Below are 21,692 nucleotides of genomic sequence, written 5' to 3'. Positions count from 1 at the left end.
TAAAGACTGTACTGTGTTTTAGTGTCAGTCACTTATTCCCCCAGATGTATTGCTTTCATTCTCATCAAACTGCAGTATTGACTATGCTTTTTACAATGTGCTCAGAAATAATAATAACGATATGTCATGACTGCCGCTGATCAGGTCTTTAAGTGTGATATTTCATCTAAACATAGTACCCACAGATGGTGCAGTGTTCTCTGACAGTAGCTTGGAGAGTGATTTTATACATAGTCTAGTATGAGAAATTGACAATTTCCATTTGCAGATTGGGGAGTGGTTCGAGGAGTTTGGAGAGTTACTTTGTTATGAGGTTTGAATAAAAAAACATGATTTCCCCCCAAAACCTTAAGTCCCATGCAAGTATATGATTTAGCCCTGATTTATCTGAAGGTTAACATACTTAGGGTCATGGTAGATTCTCTATTACTTGCAATCTTTAAATCAGGACTGGATATTGTCCTAAAAGATATGCTGTAGCTCAAACAGAATATATGGGCTTGATGCCAAAAGTATTGGGTAAGGTTCTTTGGCTTGTATTATGCAGGAGCTCAGACTAGATGATCATAATGGTCCCTACTGGCCTTAATCTATGAACTTCTTAGAAAATCTGGCCCAAATTTTGTGTTACAACACAATCAGGTGATTTTTCCCTAGTTTGGGGAAAGTGTCACATTTTAACTGGTTTCACACTAAGAGCTAGTAGAGCCCTTACCAAATTTCCAGCACGTGAATTTACTTTGCGTTCTCTCCAACTATTCACCAGGGCTAACATTGCTAAACTTCTAAAATATTATGGGACTGCAACCCAAACTGGTACATTTTCAGGCTATTTTATTCCTGGAGAGGACTTCATATAAAAACTAGCTATTTCTCTTTTCTGTTTTGTGTGTGTCTGGAAGGGAGTTCCATTTTTGTTGTTGCTGCTTGGCAAGATATTACCAATGAAAATACTGTGGGAAGGGGGCCTTTATGCCAAGGGTGATCATTGTTTAAGGTTTATTAAAGATAGCTTTGTTTTTTAACTTAATTTTTGTGTATTTTTTACTTCAGTGCAGAAGGCATGTGCGATACATTTGCAGAGATAAAATAGGTAAAGAACAAATCGTGTCAAACTAATCTGATAACATTCTTTGATAGGATAACGAGCCTTGTGGATAAGGGAGAAGCGGTGGATGTGATATACCTAGACTTTAGTAAGGCATTTGATACGGTCTCGCATGATATTCTTATAGATAAACTAGGAAAGTACAATTTAGATGGGGCTACTATAAGGTGGGAGCATAACTGGCTGGATAACCGTACTCAGAGAGTAGTTATTAATGGCTCCCAATCCTGCTGGAAAGGTATAACAAGTGGGGTTCCGCAGGTGTCTGTTTTGGGACCGGCTCTGTTCAATATCTTCATCAACGATTTAGGTGTTGGCGTAGAAAGTACGCTTATTAAGTTTGTGGACGATACCAAACTGGGAGGGATTGCAACTGCTTTGGAGGACAGAGTCAAAATTCAAAATGATCTGGACAAATTGGAGAAATGGTCTGAGGTAAACAGATGAAGTTCAATAAAGATAAATGCAAAGTGCTCCACTTAGGAAGGAACAATCAGTTTCACATATACAGAATGGGAAGAGACTGTCTAGGAAGGAGTATGGCAGAAAGAGATCTAGGGGTCATAGTAGACCACAAGCTTAATATGAGTCAACAGTATGATACTGTTGCAAAAAAAGCAAACATGATTCTGGGATGCATTAACAGGTGTGTTGTAAACAAGACACGAGAAGTCATTCTTCCGCTTTACTCTGCTCTGGTCAGGCCTCAGCTGGAGTATTGTGTCCAGTTCTGGGCACCGCATTTCAAGAAAGATGTGGAAAAATTGGAGAGGGTCCAGAGAAGAGCAACAAGAATGATTAAAGGTCTTGAGAACATGACCTATGAAGGAAGGCTGAAGGAATTGGGTTTGTTTAGTTTGGAAAAGAGAAGACTGAGAGGGGACATGATAGCAGTTTTCAGGTATCTAAAAGGGTGTCATCAGAAGGAGGGAGAAAACTTGTTCACCTTAGCCTCCAATGATAGAACAAGAAGCAATGGACTTAAACTGCAGCAAGGGAGATTTAGGTTGGACATTAGGAAAAAGTTCCTAACTGTTAGGGTAGTTAAACACTGGAATAGATTGCCTAGGGAAGTTGTGGAATCTCCATCTCTGGAGATATTTAAGAGTAGGTTAGATAAATATCTATTAGGGATGGTCTAGACAGTATTTGGTCCTGCCATGAGGGCAGGGGACTGGACTCGATGACCTCTCGAGGTCCCTTCCAGTCCTTGAGTCTATGAGTAAAACTGCACCATAACCTCAAAATATTTCAGTAGGAAGGTTTTTAATGGTCACAATTAAGAAACTGAGCGAGTTGTGTTTCTGATGTTTAAATACCCCAATCTGTTCTGGTAAACTTTCCATCTGGATACTTTTGACTGGCACATGGTCCACTCACAAGACATTAAGATTTGGTACCATCACTAGCCCTTTCATATCAATTTACTACATCCTTTATGTAACAGCAACATGTTGCTACAACAACACACAATTCATGGCTAACTCGAATACAGAGCACAGGCTGTGGGTCTAGCTAATATGAAAAGGATATATTAGACAGGGCTAATTAGAATATTAGTCCAGACACTTTGCTTTAAGAAGCAGTACCCGAAGACTTGGATAAATATTCTTTAATTCTTCCCAACAATATTCAGGAATAAGTGTGTGGAAAGCTTTTTCTACACACCCACTTGACTGTATCTGAAAGTTTCAGCATATAAGTGCTTGGAAAAGAAGCAGTGAGATTTCTAAGTGAAGATGGAGTGACAACAATCCTCAGCATGAACAAACCTCCATTTTATCTAACAAGCTGCCTTTGCTCTTGAGTGAATGAGATATAGTGACCAACAGAAAACCTTTTGTCCTACAATTCACTAATAAAACCACAACTACTTAAAAAAGCTAACAGAGGGTCCAGAGGCTCTTTTCTCCTCCTTAGAAGCATGGCTAGATCCTAAAAATACTACATTCTTTCTTTAGTACAGGAAGCAGAGCATGGTTGGTGAACAGTGCCAGGAGTAATCCTAAAGATCACTGTTGCAGAAAATAGACTGGAGGAGGTCATTGTTGACTTGCTAAGAGCAGTTTGGGTTGAGTGGAGGAAGTGAAACCAGATTGCAGGGATCCTGAAGAGACTCCAGTACTGAAATAGCCTTGAATCATCTCACTGACTGCATGGGTGAACCCATAACTCTGCATGGAGCACTGTTGGCTGAAACAGAATTCCATGTAGGCATAGGAGTCCCCCTGTATGGAGCTGGTTGCAGGATCAAGACCTCAGAGGGAACAATAATATCTCTTGAACCACAAGCAGCACTTCTTGCAATATCTTGTTTTTCCTTAGAGGGCTGTCATGCAAGTATTGAGCAGGAGTAACACCGCTCAATACTTGCATGAGAGTTTATGCCATATGATGAAATGTCACAGTCCAAGATGGTATGGCTGCAATCTGTTATGAATACAAGTTCACTTAGAGATGGAAACAACCTGCCTCCTTAGTTTAAACAAGCTGTTGATGCTACAGGATATCATCTCTGGAAGCACTTTCCTTTACTCTAAAGCTACAAACCTGATTCCAAGCTAGTTTCCAGTTCACTGTACAGTGTGTTTCCATCACAATCCTGAACAATCATTTTTCCAAAATCCTTTTAAAACAACCACATCATGCTAGTTATTGAAAGTTGGTTCACAATCCATACAAGTTAAAAACCGCAAATCAGGCATTCAGACAAATGACAGTGTTACAAAAGGAACAAGTCTCTACCATATTTTCCCTATTTCTTCAAAGAATTATACAAATGTAGGGATAAAAGAGACCTCGAGAGGTCATTTAGTCCAGCCCCTGCATTGAGGCAGGACCAAGTAAACCTGGACTATCCTTAACAGCTCATCTAATATGTTATTTAAAACCTCCAATGATGGGAATACCACAACCTCCCTTGGAAGTCTATTCCAGAGCTTAACTATTCCTATAGTTAGAAAGTTTTTCCTAATACGGTAGAACCTCAGAGTTACAAACAACCTCAAGAATGGAGGTTGTTCATAACTCTGAAATGTTCATAATTCTGAACAAAATGTTATGGGTATTCTGCTTTTTTTATGATTTAATTTTTTAAGTAGTTTACATTTAACACAGTACTATACTGTATTTTCTTTTTCTTTCTTTTTTCTTCCTGCCTGATTGCATACTTCTGGTTCCAAACAAGGTGTGTGGTTGAATGGTCAGGGTCAGTTCATAACTCTGGTGTCCATAACTCTGAGGTTCTATTGTATCTAACTTGAATCTCCCTTGCTGCAAATTAAGTCCATTGCTTCTTGTCCTACCTTCAGTGGACATAGAGAACAACTGATCCCATCCTCTTTATAGCAGTTATTAGCATACTTGAAGACTCTTAACAGGTCCCCAACTCAGTCTTCTTTTCTCAAGACTAAATATGCCCAGTTCTGTTTTTAACTTTTCTTCAAAGATCTGGTTCTTTAAACTTTTTATCATTTCCCCTCCTCTCCTCTGGACCCTCTCCAGTTAATCCACATATTTCCTAAAGTGTGACACCCAGAACTGGACACAGTACTCCAGTTGAGGCCTTTCAAGTCCCAAGTAAAGAAGGACAATTACCTCCCATGTCTTAGAACAAGTCTCCTGTTAATGCATCCCAGAATGATATCAGCCTGTAAATCATTTTGTAAATGAATTATATTGTTGGCTCATATTCAATTTGTGATCCACTACAACCCCCAGATTCTTTTTAACAATAATGTACACTGGTAATAATTATAACATTTTTAAAGCCAGAGTTTTCTTATTGAAACTTTTTGCAAAGCTAGTGTTTTATTAATGAATCTGCTTTACACAAACATATTTTTACAGATGGACCAGTCAAATCAATATGTGGAAAGATAGGGAGGAATGTATCAAATCTTTAAGATAATTTCATAAGGTCCAGCTGCCATCCTAATTGTGTATTTCCCCTGTACACTCCTTTGGCTGCCTGCCTTTCAGCCTCTCTAGGCTGGTTTTAACCCTCTCAGGGCCAGTGCGAGGCAGATGCCCCGTCACAGACCCATAAGGGGTCTTTGCTAATATTTGGTTAGCATATATTCCTATCCCGTTGTTTGCCACAGCTCTTCTCTGACCATTAGATATACACTTAAAACAGTTTATCATTTCTACTTTTTTAAAGTAAAAATGACGTCCTCTAGAAATCATTTTAAACAGTCAGTATTTGATTTTGGAATTCAAACATTGCCATGGGCTTGGGAAGCTTTTTTGAAATGTGGACCATTTATTGAGGTTCTCCAGGACCATCCCTTTCTCTCTGCCTCTCAGAGGTCCCACACCATGACTATTGCAGTAGTGACTCTTGATGAATTTGTTTTGTAATATTGTTGAATAACAAGGAATGTGGGATCAGACTCTATATAGAGTAAATCCTACCTATTTCACTGCCTTTTATGACCAATATCTAACCCCTTTTCTTAAGCCATCAGTGACCTGATATTCACGATGTTATTCCAATGGCAAAAATACACCTCTTTGTGATCTGCGACTCTGAGCTCCAGCACACAAATTATGCCCATATATGTCATGTATCTTCTCAGCTCAGATTGGCAATGACCTTGTCTGAGGATGGAGGAGGGAGATTGCCTTCCTCTATAGTGTGGGGTGCAGATCACCTGCTAGGATCATCTGGATAAATCTCATGTAATCAGTCTCAGGCCAACACAGGGGAACTCAGGCACTGGTGCACCTTGGTCCCTCCTATCCTTTGCCTCTGGCACAGATAGTTTAGTCTCCTGAAGGCGGTAATAGTTTGGTCTAATTTCATTATTGGGTTTATTGTGTGGGTGACTGGGATGGTGTTGGTGGCCTGTGATATACAGGAAGTCAAAGTAGATGGTCTGGTGGTCTCTTTGGCCTGAAATTCACACTCTGTCCCCGGGGTCAGCAACCTTTCAGAAGTGGTGTGCCGAGTCTTCATTTATTCACTCTAATTTAAGGTTTTGTGTGCCGGTAATACATTTTAACATTTTTAGAAGGTCTCTTCTATAAGTCTATAATATATAACTAAACTATTGTTGTATGTAAAGTAAATAAGGCTTTTAAAATGTTTAAGAAGCTTCATTTAAAATTAAATTAAAATGCAGAGCCCCCCAGACTGGTGGCCAGGATCTAGGCGGTGTGAGTGCCACTGAAAATCAGTATGCGTGCCGCCTTCGGCACTCATGCCATAGGTTGCCTACCCCTGCTCTATACCTAATTTAGAACATAAATAATCTAAGAGAATTCTTTCAGAGACAATTTCTAGTTTGTTTGTAAGACTCTTTAAACAAAATTATGTATAAAAACGTTAGCATTCAAAGAATACAAAAGGATTCTGATCTTCTGAATATTTATATTGTAACTTTATAGAGGTATATTATCTAACTCAGAAACAACCATTTCAATAAACCAGCAAGGACTGCAGAAGTGGAACTCTAGCAGTTCACCTGGATAATTTGTGTGCTTTATATTTCATATAATTAAATGGGGACAAAAAGGAGTTGCTATGGCAACCTAGCCTCTAAGGTACCAAAACCATTTTTTCACACCCTAAAGTGTCATGTAGAGTTATACTTTATGAAATGTTAGAATGTTGCTCACAGATTGTTCAGTGGCAACTGTCTTGGATCATAGAATATAATGTACAATTTTTTTCCCAGTATGATTTTATATTTTGATTTTATATTTTTGTTTTGGGAATTTGTCAGGCAAACATGCACACAAAAACAATTGTTTCTCATCAGTTCTGCTGTGTTAATGATACCCACTATCTTTTTACCCTCAAAGAAAAGCAAACCTGGTTAAATGATTGCTAAACTTGATAATTTTATAATGCAGGATCAGTTCCTGTATGATTCATCCAAGCTACAGTTCTGACCATTGACACAGAAAAACTACCTGAGATTTCTGCTTATAAGTTATAAGGGGGCCCTCCCAGAAAAGAAACCTCAACGTATTAATGAAGTTTGGGTCATTCATTAGTTACAACCAGTACTGGATTAGAAAATGCTGGATAAAGGCAGATTTCATCAGCACTCCATAGACTGCACTGTCTCCTGCTGTAATTCAAAATATTTATTTTAATTTAGACAGCTGTATGATTTAGGTCTTGGCTACTAGTAACCTAGAGATTGACTTTTTCTTCATGTCTCATTGTGGTAACTGAATTCAAATGGAACACTTGAGTTTGTATGGCTCAAATGATGGCAAGGCATTTGCAGTAAACGGGGAGGAGAGAAAGAGCTAGCTCTGGGTTGGTATGAATGGTATTACACGCAGACATTTTAGGATTTAATTTAAATCTGCATAGATTAAACCAAAACCTTGAATTTTGTTAGGCATGATTAATGAGAATAATGAATCTGATCATTAATCATCGAACTGTCTGCAGGCAACTACGACTTCATATTTGGTTGTCCCAATCACATAGATTCCAAGGCCAGAAGGAACCACTGTAATTATCTAGTTTGATCTCCCATATAACATAAGCCAAAAGGGCATAAATCACAGGCCAGTTGTTAGGCTGTCTCTCACTCTCTCATCAAAACGCGCTGCTGTGATTATCAAAACTTAAAGTCCTTTCTTTACATTGTGCCTGTTCTGTTTTGGATTTTTATTCTCTTGTTACTGAGTCTGACTCTCACTTTTAGTTAGATGTTTCACTTTCTCCTTGCTTTAATATAAAATACAATCCTACTAGTGCCACCAGTCTGAAATGGAAATTCATAACTGAGACTAGGTACTGGAAAATAAAATTTAAAATTGTAAAGACACAACATTATTATGGATAAGGTCCATCTGGTGTGAAATGTAGATCTCTGATTTTTAGGGTAAGCCAGTGATGTACAGAAACCTCTCCCTCCTAATATCAGATCAAATTGTGTTTTGCGGAAGCAGCCAGTAATAAACTTGTAGCTTATTTTCTTGCAAAGCCGACTTGACTTGACTTGACTTGACTTGACTTGGTTTGGAAGTTAAACTATTGCTTGCCTCTCTGGCAAAAATAACTGCTTTTGTTTTTACCTATGGGATGAAAGCTCTATTCACCCTCTTAAAATCAAATCAAACAGTGTCTTGCATCTGTTGCTAAGTTTGATGTTGAGGTATCCTCTCGCACTGAGGTTACCTCTCCAGGGGAGGGAACTCCAGTCATTCGGAAAAGGCAGATAGTAATGGGAGATTCGATCATTAGAAACATGGATAGCTGGGTTTGTGATGACCGGGAGAACCGTATAGTGACTTGCCTGCTTGGTGTGAAGGTTGCAGTTCTCTCGAGGCATATTGATAGACTTATGTGTAGTGCTGGGGAGGAACCGGTGGTTGTGGTACATGTAGGTACCAATGACATGGGGAAGGGTAGGAGAGACATCCTGGAGGCCAAATTTAGACCTCTAGGAAAGAGACTGAAATTCAGGACCTCTATGGTAGCATTCTCAGAACTGCTTCCAGTTCCATGCGCAGGGCCAGGTAGGCAGGGAGAGCTTCAGAGTCTCAATGCGTGGATGAGACGATGATGTAGAAAGGAGGGATTTAGATTTATTAGAAAGCGAGAAACTTTTGGGATGGGAGAGCCTATACAGGAAGGATGGGCTTCACCTAAACCAAAGTGGATCCAGACTGCTGGCACTAAACATTAAAAAGGTTGCAGAGCAGTTTTTAAACTAAAAGATGGGTGGGGAAGATGCTGTCAAGGTTTTGGACAACTCGCAGTATATGAACACATTTTATAGCAATATGTTTGTGTGTAGCTAAAATTTTCAGATGTGACTAGGGATTTTTATTTTCTTGGCTTTTAGAAAGTACTGACCATCCACCCTCTTACGATCAAGCTGCTATTACGGTGCCTCAAGTTGGGCACCAAAACTAGAGACATGCAAAGTCATTAGTCACTTTTGAAAATCTTGGTGACTGAGTGTGTGTGTGTGTGTGTGTGTTTTGTAATTTATATGTATCAGAGTTTGTGATACTTAGCCACAGGGCCAGCCTACAACATTTTGGCACCTGAGGCAGGGAGCTCAAATGATACCCCCATGCCCCCTCGCTTGGGCCAAAACTTTGAAAGGTCTCAGTTCTGCCTTCTTCCTGTTCTACTCATCTCGTAGTACTGCTCTGCTACCTACCCTAATAAAGGAGAACTAACAAGTTAAAATGCCATGTTCAAAATTTTTAAGTAACACTTAACTTTCAAACGCCTGTACAGCAAATGTAACCTTTTTTGTCTGCATAGTAAACACTGGCATTTTTATCTGTTTGAATAATCAAAGTAGTGCTTTCCGTGCCTTCTTGGTTGCAAAGATTTGAACTGCTTCCTGCAGAAAGTCCACAGTCTGAGCCAGCTCATGCTCTATTGAGCTGGGTTGCAAGGCCGACCAGCTTCTCCTGTGTCATTGTGGAGCATAGATGTGTTTTTATTAACTTCACCTAAATCACTCGCATCAATATTGTGCATGTCATCATCTGTCAACGTTGTCTCTAGTGCCCTGAATTGCTGGTGTAAGTCTTCTTCAGGTATAGTGAGGAGTTTTGGAATATCATACAACATCCCAAATATACCGCTGTGTTCCTTGAGCTGCATGAAATGTTCTTCAACTGACTGTATTGCACAATCTAGCACCTGGTTAAAGAGTTCAACTTTTGAATTGTTGTTTGGGGTCTCTTAGGGATTATCCTGTGCTTCGTAATCAAAATGTCGTCTTCTTCAATGACTCTCATATTCTTGAATGGATGGGAAAATAGCTTCAGTTTGAAGTTCCTCTGCCAACTTCTGTGCACTCTTCAGAACATTTTGAAATCCTTCATCTGACTGGTAAGACGGTAGGTATGACTTTGCTTTGTCCAGTTGTTCCATTGCTCCTGATATTTCAAGGTCAACACCTTGGAGTCTCTTGCTTACAACATTTATTTCAAATAGTATGTCATGCTACAACACTAAGCCACACAGAAATTTGAAGTTATGCATGTTTCTGGCAATTCCGTTTCTCTCTGCCACTGTTTTCCCATGAACAGTTTCTGTCATAGCATTATCCTCCATAATGGCAACTATGGCATCATCTGTCTTTCCAATTTGGTGTTTGATAGGCTTTATCGCCTCCACTCGACTTTCCCATTGTGTGGCACTCAGTGGTTTCAGTGTCAGAGAGGATGTACCCAGATATTGCTTTAAAATTTGCCATCGATGAGTTGATGCAGAGGAAAATACATAGATGCTTTGAATTACATTAAAAAATTAAGGAGCCTCACTAGAAGCTGATGCTGCATCGCTGACCACCAAGTTCAATGAATGAGAACCGCATGGGACAAAAAAAAAGCTCGAGGGTTTAACTCTTGGATACGTGTCTGCGCTCCTCTGTTCTTTCCTGTCACGTCAGCTATCGCAATTCCCATATCTTCCAGCGTTTTAAGAAGCACATTTGTCATACCAGCTCCTGTAGTATCATCAATGACAATAAATTCTAGAAAATGCTCTGTGACCGTCACCATTGCAGGGACCTTTTCACTAGGTTCTGTTGTTGTTACAAAATATACCATTAAAGTCATTTGTTCCGTATGGCTGATGTCACATGTTCAGTCCAGAATAAGAGTAATATCTTGCTGACTTCAGATCTGCTGCAATCTTCTGTTTGACTTTTGCTGCTAGTACCTGTACGATCTCATTTTGAATTGTTTTTCCAAGGTAGGAGTGTGTGTACATTTCTTGAGTGGTGACTCTTCTTAGATGCTCCTGGAGTACAGCATCAAACTTAGCCATCAGCTCCACAATTTTAAGGAAGTTTCCATTGTTTGGTACATACAGCTGATCTGAAGTGCCACGCAGTGCTAGATTTTGGGTAGCAAGCATTCTCACAATGGCAGAGCCTTTTCAGAACATTTTGCCAGTAAAGAGACTCTGATGCAATCTTCTCTTGATGCTGATCATCTATGGTGGCCTTTATCCTTGGTCTCCTCTCAAGCTCTTTCCACCTATGGAATGCTCTCTGGTGATTTGCTGCCTTCTCATGGCATGCCAGATTTCTAGCCAGATTTTTCCAGTCCTTTGTTCCTGTAGAACCCAATGTGGCTGGAACATTAGACTGGAAGAGTTTGCAACAAAAACAGTATGCAGCATTCTGGGTTTTTGAGTACATAAGCCATGGCCTCTCCACTTTGTCACCATTGGGGATTTCATGGCAGTAATGTGTTGAATGAAAACTTCTATTTTCATTGTCTTTGGGGAACATGAAGTTTTTCGCTTGCTGTGGCCCATGCAGTACAAGGAAGTCCCTCAGGCTACTGCTTAAGTGGGTCCACAGTCCTGGATCATCTAGACTTAAGGAACTAAACTCAGCAGCAGCTGTTTCTTGCGCCTCCACAACACTCTTCTCTGATCTACACTTTTCTTCAGGAATGTGCATGGTTACATCCATTTGAGATGAAGATATGGATGCTGCAGTAGTTGCCAGGTCACCTGAACTCTGACTAACTGGAAGATCAGGCATCTCCTCACCATTCACATCCTCACTGGGGCCGGAAGGCTCACCATGAACATTTGTGTCTATGTTTCTCAGGAGAGCTTCTTCCTGCTTAGATAGAAAAGCTCCCTTTGGTTTCTTTCTTTTTCTGAATGCTGCCCCAGAGGGGCATTTTCTTCTTTCACTCATGACTGCTGTTCTGTGCCAGCTATAGTGGCCTCAATACTCAATTGAAAGGAACAAATAAGCAAGCTGAGTGAGGGAAGATATCAGCTTCTTAAGGACCTAACTGGCTCCTACTACTTCAGTTGACTGCCTGTTTTCCTCAAGTGGGTTCCGTGAAGCATCAGGAAATGGGAAGCTCTCTGAGAAGCTGGTGTTAATCAGTCCAGGCTCCTGGGGGTGCCAGAGAGGTACATAAGAGGCTTCTCCTTATCTCTCTCCCTGTAGCTCCTGCTGCTTTCTGTTATTCCCTCTCACCTTTTCCCCTGCCTGTCTGTTAGGTCTCTTGTGCCCTCCTTCCTCCAGCACAGCACTTCACCATCTCTGTACATGTAGAGCAGAGAGAATACATATGCACCAGCAGCAGACACAATTTTCTGCACTCTGGGTCCTAGTGGCCCCTCAGTTCACCTCATGGTAAGGTCATGCCCTGCTTAGCCAGGATTTTGTGACAATTCCACTACAAGTTAAGGAAATTATACCATTAGATAATAATAGAATTAGCTCCTGTTTGAAAGTAGGAAAAGACTATAATTTGGCTAGCTGTGCAAATGCTACTCAAAAACACACAATTGAGATCTTTGTGTGACAATGTATGAAATAATTTTGTATTTTAAAGAAACCTCAGTGTGCTTGTAGAAACAATTATTTTACTATATTTATGCCTATTGTTTTTTGTACAGACCTAAATTTTCTTTCCAGCACAGTATATACATCAGGGGACAAATTCTGCTTTAAATTATAATGGTGAAATGACAATTGACTTTGCTGGGATTGCACAGGTGTAAATGAGAGAGAAATTTGCCCAAGTATGTAAGCACATTCATGTATGTGGACTGTAACATAGAATTATCTTTTTTTTTTCCAAAGAAGTAAGTCTAAAAATAATACTGAAGGCCTAACTAAACAGCAAGATTCTGGGTAAAAGTTGTCCTCTTAATCCTTAAGTAATACTGTTATGCCTAGGTATTATATTACCTTATTATTTCCCTGGAAAATGTACTGTGTTGCATACTACTCAAAATGTCTTTGCTTCTTTCAATTTAAATCAGGTCCTTTGTTAAATGATTTGTACTGTAATGGCTATGAAAGTAAAGGACATTTAAAAAGTAGACATAAAAGAATAAAGATTGAGGACAGAGACCATACTGGGCAGAACACAGTGTGTGTGAGATTCAACATAGTTTGCACAATAAGTGAAAATTCTTGACATTGGATATTCTGAATTAATTGGCTCAGCCTTGGACTCCTTTTATCTCTCTTTCTTTTTAATTCTTACATTATCCTTTCAGCACAGTGTACCTTGACACGCAGCCTGCACTGTTCTCTAAAATATGTAACCCTTTGGGTTTTTTAACCACAGACCTCACTGCAGGCTCTCGCACAGTGTCTCCTATACTGAGTTGTTTCTAATTAAGAACAACGTTGCAGCAAAATGATGACTGTAAGCATTAAATCACATACAGAAGAACTTCTGTGAGGGCAGGGAGATTGTTCATGGATCACTGGATTTCACAAGCAATTAAGTGACTTGAAGTGGGTTCTGTGAGGCAGTTTTGCATCTAAACCATGCTGTTTCCCAGCTTGAGAAGGTTAAGCTGACAGTTATTTTGTATGTCAGATATATTTGAAGGAATTCATCTATCCAAAGATATTGCAGCCTTTTATGGTTGTGCAACTAAAATGCAAATTAAAAAAGTTTTATATTTAATCGTCAAAATTAAATCAAGGACTGAAGATACTTGGCTAATATTCTAGGTTAGGGATCACAGAGACAATACATTACACTGTATTCAGGTTGTTACAGGGAGAGTGGAAAATGGTGGTGTCTCCTTAAGCAGTCTTTTAACATTCAGGTTTTAAAATAATTTGATCTTTTAAAAAATGTTTGCACTTATAAGAAGTATGTCACAATCAGATTTTTCTTTGTAGCCAGTATCTCTCACAAGAAAGAACTATTAACGCTTTCATGTGAAATGAATTATTTTAACTTACTGTGGCAACTTGTTTAGTAAGATTTTAAAAAAAAAACAGACATGAATGAGAATAACATTTTCAGTTACAGGAGCTTTCAACCCTCTTCATCCACCTTTCTTTATCCCCTCTCCTCTCCATTCTCTTCATGGCACAGTATTGTATGACTGCATGCATTTTGGGATGGGATGCCACTTTTCTCTGGAGCAGGGCTGGAAGAAGCATTATATAGGCACATAAGGAATCTTCTAGGACACCAAACTTTTAATAACTGTGTGGGGGAAGGGGCACACATCTGCTGATTTTCCTTTGACAACAGAATCCCTAGAACTAGCCCTTCTTCAAAGTGATTAGTATAGATTTCTGTTGGGGAGAGGATATCAAGCTGCAGGGATCAGCAGAAATCAAAGTGTTTTGGTATGTAAGACCTACATTTCTGTTGCTATGAAGAAATGTACAGCTTCCTAAAAGTTGAACAATGAGTAGAGAGTAACAGGAAGACACTTTTTGTCTCAGTGTGTTCATGTACCCAGAGATATGGAAAAATTCAGTGTCATCAATCCCAGGCATTCAGGTCCCCCCCAAAATAATGAGGTTGGCTTAAAAATCATGAGATTTTTACAAAATACATTCTGTTTCTTTTTATTTGGCTTTTGTATTTTGAGTCTTTAGGGTCCATCTTTTCAAACTTTCGTCTCTAGGAGCTGGGCTTCAAGAAAAGCACTGAAATATTGTGAGAATCACGTGTGTTGGCAATGATATACCTGTCTCTTTGTCAATTAAAAGGTGAAAGCTACAGAAATTAACATGGTATATATCAGAACTTTCCAAAATAATATTTGTTTTTCAAAATGATAAAATATACAAAAATGAAAATAACAAAATGAATTTGCAATGCTCAATCTGTATGGGATATTTTCCATCACAAACACTACGAAGTTATTCTTAGGCAACTGACACTTCGTTGTTGCTTATCTGGTATTATTTTGGTTATAGACTTTGTAACACAGTCTTAAATTGGGGGGCGGTCAGGTGCATCTTTCTTTTGCAGGGAAGGGTTGTCTAAGTCTGTATTTTTTTTTTATTTTAATGGCACTTCTCTGGAGGTTTTTGCAATCAGCATCTTGTGTAAAACTAAAAAAAATAAAAAGAGGTAAAAATTTGTTTTACTGTTACAACTGGTGAATATACCGTATCTGAGATCTTAGTAACAAGAAATCAAAAATCTAGATATGTTAGCTTTTCATCTCCCTTGTTGTTTTAGTTTGAAACATTAATTTCTCCCCTTTCATCTGTATCCCAAACTCTCTTGTGCCAAATACAGTGTGTTTCTTTTTTCCATTCCCAGCTAGTAAGGGCTGTGCTGCTACTAATAAATGTGCTGTTAAAGATTAATGTTCTCAAAAGGCCACATTATTAATTGGGAGACCTAAAACAATCACAGATGGGTCCTGGAGAATGGGTCCTATTGTATATCCAGTTTTTCACTCGGTTTCAATTCATAATCCTGCCCCAATAATCTTATTTCTCTGGGCACTGCAGATCTTTGTTAAAGAAACGTGTATCTTTTAGTTGTACTAATTACTCACAGACTCTTCTGAAGTTGTAATGAGATTCTAGATGTAGAATTCAGTGCGCTCTCTTTGCTGAAGCCATTTCTGGATACCTGTGGAAAATCTACTGAACATTAAAGGTTTAAAGGAATCTCTGTATCTGACCCAAATTCATAAACGCCCAAGGGATACAGTTGCCCTTGCCATTCAGTTTCCAACCAGTATCCCATAATATATAGATAAATGATATGGCAACAGGTGGTAGTAAGTTCCCAAATGTATCTTTTGTACAAGAAACAATCAGACATTTGCAGAGTGTCATATAGCAATGAATAGTTTGAGAAATTAAATGGCTGCCACTTTGATATAGAGCTCACATGTATCCACGATGCCAGAATTAAAACCAGTCTTACTGGTGATCTGCAACACCCAACTGCCTCCCTGTAGGATACTGCCATATCCACAATATGAGACCCTGGAATGTAATGTCTTCCTCCATGAGCTCTGAGACCAAGGCACACCAATGATTTAACCAATGTCTGACAGCAATTTATTTTGACAGAGCCAGAAATAGAATAATACTGTTTTAGTATTTTACATGTTAAAAGTTTTGCATGGAATATGTTAATTCTTACAATCCTCTGTAAGGTATTGTTATCATGATTTTTATAGTTGGAGAAACTTACACACAAGGAAATCAGTCACCTGGCTCTGGGTCACACAACCAGTTAGTGGTTGGGATTTAATCTCAAGGGTTCCTCACTTGCATCACATTGCTTATTCCACTAGTCCACAGTGCCTGTAAAACCCAGATCTGCCAGTCTCCTGCCTTTTACCCTATTCACTGACCCACCTCTCCTGCATAAGTCTCTTATTGCCTCTGTAGTGTAATCCATGAAGTCACAGAGCAGAAAATTGCAGTATTAGCTATATGGATTCTTACAATTAAGGGAGAGGTTCAGACAGCATTTTTTCAGTAATCTAATTTTTCTGAATAAAAAGACATGAACATCAAAGTAAAATAGTCTGAGTAATCATTTTCTTTTATCTGCCCTGAAAATTGATTCACTATGAGAAAATGGGTTGAAAGAGATGATCAGAGTTTATCCCATAAGCTTTTTAAAGCTATTTTCTTCTTTTCCTCCTTTTTCCTTGTATTGTTTTAGATTTATTATTAAATGTCACTCTGCAAGCTGACAGGACTTATCCTCACTGCAAATGAAGAAAATCGCCACCACTGTCACTATCTAAATTGAACTGTCTGAAATTTAATTTAAAGGGCTCCTTTTAAATATATTCAGCATCTAATAATATCAACTTTTGATGCGGCTATCTCTGCTACATTGAAAAAAAATATTGTCCTTCTCACCCTCTTTGCCTGCATGCCAAAAAAAAATCTAGTGAACGTTTTAAACTATTGAACTTTTGTTCTCTGCCGTTTTATTTTTATTAGAGAGAAATTTGATGCCTGATATGTAAGGATACGATACGGTCACAGAAATCACAGATTGTGTGACTTTACAAGCCCTCACTGACTACTTCTATTTCAGTTGTTAGCGGCGGGGGCCAGAGCCGAGGCTGTGTGCTGCCTCCCAACCACGGCTGCGACCGGGGCTGGAGCCAGGGCTGTGCACCCCCCACCCCGTGCCCTAATCCCCATGGCTGCAGCTGGGGCTGTGCCAGTGGGGTTTGGGCTGTCAGTCCCTGCTGATGGGGCTCCAGCTGTCATTTCTCCCCTCCCTCAGCCCTTCCCTGGTTATTTTTAGTAAAAATCACAGATAGGTCATGGCTCCTGTAAATTTTTTGTTTATTGCCCATGACCTGTCCATGACTTTTACTAAAAATAACCATGAGAAAACCTTAATCTTACTAAGTCAGGATTAGCGTGTTAGAAAAACTGACCATACATTGACCCCCTGTATTATTTTAGAGATAATGAAGATAATAAGTCTTTCAGCCCGCGACGCTTCCAGCAGCTCCCATTGGCCCGGAGCAGTGATCCGTGGACAGTGGGAGCCGCGATCGGCCGGCCCTGCGGATGCGTCAGGTAAACACACTGGCTCGGCCCGCCAGGGCTTTCCCTACACAAGCGGCGATCCCTGTTTGAGAAACCCTGAGTCAGACTTTAGGGAAGACATTGAACTAATTTACCTTTGCATGTATTCCAACTACAAGGATGTTTTCTGAAGATATGATATGATAATTAAAACCTTGGTAATAGCAGGCAGTTGTTGCAAGCCATGAAACACATTTGCTAGAGGCACTTTTGCTCCAAACTAATGAAATGCTTTGTCCTTATGAAAAATTATTAGAAATTGCTAGTGACTTGTATCCTGGCATAGCATACAAGTGGTTGAAACTTGCAAGCTGCACAAAATTGAACCTTGCTGCTCCCCAGACTGCTTCCTTCTGTGGATTCTATCTTCCTACATACAAAATCACCTTTCCACCATTGTGACTCCCTGCCTCCATCCTCCTTGTTATGGGGAGTTGCTACATTAATATGGATTTATTGCTTGATTTTTTTTAAGAGTGGCCTGTACTGCTAGATGGTTACCCTTTCTTTCCAGACTTGGACTTTCTAACCGTCCTCTAGTTCCCTACTTACCTTTCACCTCCACCACTTCTACCATGAGTTGGTTGTCTGCCACTCTTACCCCCTGGGCATCCATATCACGTCTGTGTGCACATTGCAAAAAGTATGCAGTGGGTCCATGCAAAGTTCAGATCCATTGCAGTTTGAACCTACCTGTGCCAGGTAGGGAGAATCTAATCCTCCCAGTATAAATGTTAGATATCTGAAGTCTAGGAAAATACAATGAAACCTGTACCTGAAACCATCTTTCCTAAACAACCTCCTGTCTTAAGAGATCACACAAATATTTTGAATATAATTCTGCTGCACCTTTATTAGAAGAATAAGGACCAGATGTTATTGGTCCTTTGAGGGGTGGCTCAAGGCAGATTTCACTGTAATAGCTTTTGACCTCAAATCAGTGTTACCATGGAGTATATTATATAACAAATGGTTCTTCATTTTGCTGCATCAGTGTACTCACCTTTTAAGAGAATGAAAGGTTTTACAGAGTGAATTAATATAGAAGTATCAGTGTCAGGGGTCACTTGATGATATGTTATGCAACCCAGTGATACGATTTTTCAGTTTACGAGTTAGAAATCTGTTGCTTGAGCACACAATGTAATGTGAAACAGTGAAGTTCCATAAGTGATGGGGAAAGACAACACACAAATCATAAGGTAATTGCACAAAATCGTGAGCAGGATTTTTCATTTAATCTATAAAATGGCACTGTCAATTCAACAGGAATGAAAGGAAGAAAAATCAAAAGAGATAGCTAAAAGAGAACGCATGCAAGAAAAAAGAGAACAGAGAGAAAAGAACAGGAACGGGGAAAAGGAAGAGATGTAAAAAGTGAGAGGGCTAGAATTGCGAGAGAGAAGACCACCTGGAGCCATTTTCAAAGAAGAAAAATCCAGAAAGAATATTGTGTACTGTATTATATGGTAGCTGTGGACATTCTCTTAGCACTTAGCCTCAGCCAGAATGGAGTTGCTTCACAGACACTGTTGCAGGAGTAGCCACTACAGCAGGGGTGGGCAAACTACGGCCCTGGGGATGCATCCGGCCCTTCAGATGTTTTAATCTGGCCCTTGAATTCCCTCAAGAGAGCAGAGTCATGGGCTTGCCCCACTCCGCATGTGCCTTGGCTCCCGGAAGCAGCGGCATGTCCCTCTTATGGCTCCTATATGTAGGGGCAGCCAGGGGGCTCTGCACCTTGCCCCTGCCCCATGTGCCAACCTCACATCTCCCATTGGCTGGGAACCTTGGTGAATGAGAGCTGCAGGGGTGGCACCTGCCGCCGGGGTAGCGTGCAGAGTTGCCTGGATACACCTCTGTGTAGGAGCTGGAGGGGCGACATGCCACTGCTTCCAGGAGCTGCTTGAGGTAAGTGCCGCCCAGATCCTGCACCCTGACACCCTCCTGCACCCAACCCCCTGACCCAGCCCTGATCCCCCTCCCATCCTCCAAACCCCTCGGTCCCAGCCCGGAGCACTCTCCTGCACCCCAGCCCTCATCCCCAGCCCCATCCCAGAGCCTACATCCCCAGCTGGAGCCCTCACCCCCGCCCTGTACCTCAACCCTCTGCCCCAGCCTGGAGCCCCCTCCTGCACCCTGACCTCCTCATTTCTGGCCCCACCCCAGAGCCAACCCCCCGAGCCAGAACCCTCACCCCCTCCTGCACGCCAGCTCCCAATTTTGTGAGCATTCATGGCCCACCATACAATTTCCATACACAGACGTGGCCTCTAGTATTGCAGTTTGTGGGTCAGTGGATCTATAAATGTATGGCCTCATCAAATTCAGTCTTGGACTTCCAGTCCATATTCTCTCACCTGGTTTCCACAGAGTAGAGTACTGTGGCAGTTTTGTGCACTTGACCCATTGCAGCAACTTAGCAGTTATTCTGCTGAAATTTGTCTTTTTTTGCACGTAAAGGCATTGAGAATTTCAGCCTTTACTTATTCTAGTTGAGTTTCTGCTTCGTAAGCAAATGTTGCATTTTCATGATTAATATTTGGAATTATTATTCTACACTATAGTTTTTACAAAGCTAATATGTTGAAATTTTAATTTTGTTAACAAATTCTGACTTATATGATGTTAGTTCTAAGAATAGTATAGATCATAATAAAACATTAGTTAATTTTGTTAGTGAGACAAATGGTATTCATCAAATAGAATGCAGATTTGTGAAGGTGAAAAATTAGTTTTACCTATTCTCAAACCAAACTTTGTCACTGACCGAATTAACTAATATTGAATTAGCATGATTTAATTTTATATACAATATCATGGAAATAAGATCTACAAAGTTTTTTTATTCTCCAACGATACATAGTAGTGCATTTAATTTTCCAATCACAAATTCTATATAGTTGGAAGATTTTTTTTAATTTTCTGTTAAAATCCTATTATAATCTATTAAAACACAATTCTTCCCAAATAGAGATTCTGATTAAATTAGTTCAAAGCAACGAAGTCAGAGGTACTTACAGAATTTGTTATACTTAGATTGTAAGCTCTTTATGGCAGAGACTGCATGTTTGTACGTCACCTATCATGACAGTTAATGGGTTTAATTACTTCTATTTGTTGTATAATATTCTTGAATGACACAGATAAGTGAGTTTAAATTCAAAATTGTATAGGCTGTAAGTTAAACAAAACAGATGTAATTACTTGACTAATCAGTTGTGTGTCTAATCACCTAAATAAGAAGTCCTGTTGCTGCAGCTGTTGAAGATAGAGGGGGGTCACACCCAGTGAACTCCTTTTTTCATTTTAGTAGAAGGGAGGCCAGCACAGTGCATACTTACCCAGGCCGCTAATAAGGCCTGAAGCTGGCAATACTGTCATCAGGTCTTGCTCTGACAGATTCAGGCTTTCTGTAGATCAGCCTCCGTCTGTTCATGGTGGTGGCTTTGATGTCTATCTTTAGAAAGGAGCATATTGTGGAATTTGAATGATAAATCTCCACCTTAGGGTAGCACCAGTCCTTGGAGGCTACTTAACCCTGCTTATCAGGGCCATCCAGTTCTAGGCAAGGATGGCCTAAAGGTTTGGACCCTACCAACACCCCAGTTAATTCTCCAGCATCTAGCGATCACCTTTCTTGGAATGGAGTCCCATGAAACTCTCCTTCTAGATGAGGGATTTAAGCTGCAGTTCACTATAGGAAAAGAAAATTCAGAACGATGGCCTGTGACCGTTTTTCCCCTCTCATTGAGTAACGGGCCTACCCTGTTCTTGGTCTTCCTCTTCTAATGTATTTGTAGAATGTTTTCTTCGTATCCTATATATCTCTAGCTAGTTTAATCTTGTTTTGTGTGTTGGCCTTTCTGATTTTGTCCCTACATACTTGTGTTATTTGTTTATATTCATCCTTAGTAATTTGACCTAGTTTCCAGTTTTTGTAGGACTCTCTTTTGAGTTTCAGATCATTGAAGATCTCCTGGTTAATTCAGGGCGATCTCTTGCCATACTTATCTTTCCTATGCAGTGGAATAGTTTTCTCTTATGCCCTTAATAATGTCTCTTTGAAAAACTACCAACTTTCTTGAACCGTTTTTCTCCTTAGACTTGTTTCTCAGAAATTTTACCTGCTAATTCCCTGAGTTTGCTAAAGTCTGCCTTCTTGAAATCCATTATCTTTATTTTGCCATTTTCCCTTGTACCATTTCTTAGAATCATGAATTCTATCATTTCATGATCACTTTCACTCAAGCTGCCTTCTACTTTCAAATTCTCAACCAGTTCCTTTCTATTTGTCAAAATCAAATCTA

General features: G+C 39.8%; 1 protein-coding gene across 2 annotated transcripts in view; it reads left to right on the top strand.

Moving 5' to 3' along the window:
- The window catches only part of SYN2 (synapsin II), a 427,960-nt gene that overhangs the window by 153,790 nt on the left and 252,478 nt on the right, over nt 1-21,692 (top strand). The gene's annotated exons all lie outside the window — the stretch shown is intronic.

This window comes from Gopherus flavomarginatus, chromosome 6 (assembly GCF_025201925.1).
Source record: "Gopherus flavomarginatus isolate rGopFla2 chromosome 6, rGopFla2.mat.asm, whole genome shotgun sequence".
Lineage (NCBI taxonomy): Eukaryota > Metazoa > Chordata > Testudines > Testudinidae > Gopherus > Gopherus flavomarginatus.
The sequence above is the reverse complement of the archived record's forward strand: the minus strand, read 5'-3'. Positions and strand labels throughout refer to the sequence as shown.